Source organism: Penaeus monodon, chromosome 3 (genome assembly GCF_015228065.2).
Source record: "Penaeus monodon isolate SGIC_2016 chromosome 3, NSTDA_Pmon_1, whole genome shotgun sequence".
Classification (NCBI taxonomy): domain Eukaryota; kingdom Metazoa; phylum Arthropoda; class Malacostraca; order Decapoda; family Penaeidae; genus Penaeus; species Penaeus monodon.
In genome coordinates this window covers 48,444,591-48,447,090 of record NC_051388.1, presented here as the reverse complement: position 1 = coordinate 48,447,090, position 2,500 = coordinate 48,444,591, and positions in this window count along the sequence as shown.

Genomic DNA, 2,500 nt, shown 5'->3' with positions numbered 1-2,500 from the left:
CCTCACCGTCTGTTTAGCCAGAAATAACGTTGCGAAAGAAGTTAACTGGTTATCGCAAGTGATTCGCGCGACGCAATTATTCCAAAATAGCAGGCAATAAAAGTGGCTCGATTGTGCATCGCGTCGGCGCTCGGAAAGGTCGGATCACGAGGGGCAAGGCGTGAGGCAAGGCACTCGGGTGTGCTTTTGTTAATCAAAGGTCTTGGTTCCGTCGAAGCCAAAATTTCCGGGCCAGTAATTACCCGGGCATTGCTCCTTGTAAAGGAAATCAGCGGCGCAAGGAACCGCGGAATTTCCAGGAAAGGCTGTGCAAATGCGTTAAGGAATCGTGATAAATGACTAGGAAAACATTTTTGATTCTAAACTGCCAGATACTTTTCTTTGTTCTTCTTGAGTGTTGAGAGGTTGAATAAAGATAACTTGCCAGATAGACACAGAGAGAATAAAGGATAGAGAAATAGGGAGAGAACGAGAAAGAGAGAGAGAGAGAGATAGATAGAGATAGAGAGAGAGAGAGAGAGAGAGAGAGAGAGAGAGAGAGAGAGAGAGAGAGAGAAGGAAAAGAAAGTAGTAAGGAAGGAAGACGCTGAAGACGAAGAATCAGTCAAACCATGAAAATAAAGCCTGAATAATAAAAAAATGAAGTTGTAAACACCCACAATAAATGTCACAGAATATAAATTACGCAAGATCATCCGCAGTTGATAAGATTAATCAGACTCCATTATTAACAAGAGACGATGACATTTGATGAGGTGTCATTTATTCACATTACTCGATTACACCAGAACGATATACTGTAAAATTACGATCAACGACCATCTACGATACTATCACATTTTCCGTGTTACTTGCTAATGTGTACATCCATACTCTATTTTTTTCATTCATCATTTTACTATCGACCCGTAGCCTTTTCAAACTTAACCTTAACATTATTAGATAAAAAGATACTAGGTTGTAACTGACTATTTTTCAATCAACTTCATATTCTTTTAATTACTTCTATATGGGTTAGGAAGAACCATCTTGTATATTACCGGGACTGAAATGATAAACTACTTCAGTAACCACTATTACTTGGATTCTGCGTCAAAAACAAGACTAAATATATGTGCAGGTATGGACAAGTATATGCCCATATGTCCATTTGTTAATTTCTCTCTTTTTCTTTCTATCTTTTTTTTTGTCTTTCCTCCCCTTCTGTCATATATATATATATATATATTATTATATATATATATATTATATATATATATATATATTGATATTACATATTCTTTTCATATACCACCACACTATGTTGTGTGTGTGTGTACATATATATATATATATATATATATATATATATATATATATATATATATATATATTATTATATTATATTAAACGTATATTATGTAATATGGTATATTATATAGATAGATAATGTAGATGATACATGTATATATACATATATAAATAATATATAGATATGTATATGCATATATATACAACAACACAAACATATTACATAACATATACATATAATACATAATAATACAATATATAATTAATAAATATAATTATAATAAACAACACATACACACACATGCATTCACACACAACAAACAACCACACCCACACACACACACACACCAAACACAACACCGACAACACACACACACACACACACACACACACACACACACATATATACATATTATCCATTTATTTATAAATTATCATTATTTATCTATTTACCAATTAATCTTTCTTCCCCCCACCCCCCACCCCTCTCTCTTTCTCTCTCTCTCTCTCTCTCTCTCTCTCTCTCTCTCTCTCTCTCTCTCACTCTCTCTCTCTCTCTCTTGTATGTTATGAAAGCAATATGTCAAGAAAAAAGGTTATAATTCGTGTTAGAAAATATCTGTGAAGAAACACCATACTTAGAGATTTTCCATCCAGTGTCTCCAACATTATTTCATGTTTTAAGAAAATATTTTTAAGATAAAATATCCATATCAGTATATCAACTATTTTGATTTTAAGACCTGTCATCATTCACAAAACCTCTCGATAGTATGTCACTTTCTATTCACATGTTTTATGTAACAAGCGGCCTAGGAGTTCTTAAACTGCCTGTTTATATATATGTACACAGACACACACACACACACACACACACACACACACACACACACACACACACACACACATATATATATATATATATATATATATATATATATATATATATATATATATATATATATATATATATATATAAAGTTATAGCATATGTACAGTACTTATTGCATTAACCTAATAGAAGAGTCATCCATATGGACTCAACAAACATGCGCCACTCATATTTTCGGTCAATGACGTTAGTCACCGTGGCCTATATGGAGACGAATGACAGTGTGATGGGCAGAGGGAAATCCAGAAAGGGCAGCGGGAGTTGAAGCGGATTAGGAAGTATACTTTAAACTCAGGAAAGGACAAACTGACACCGACT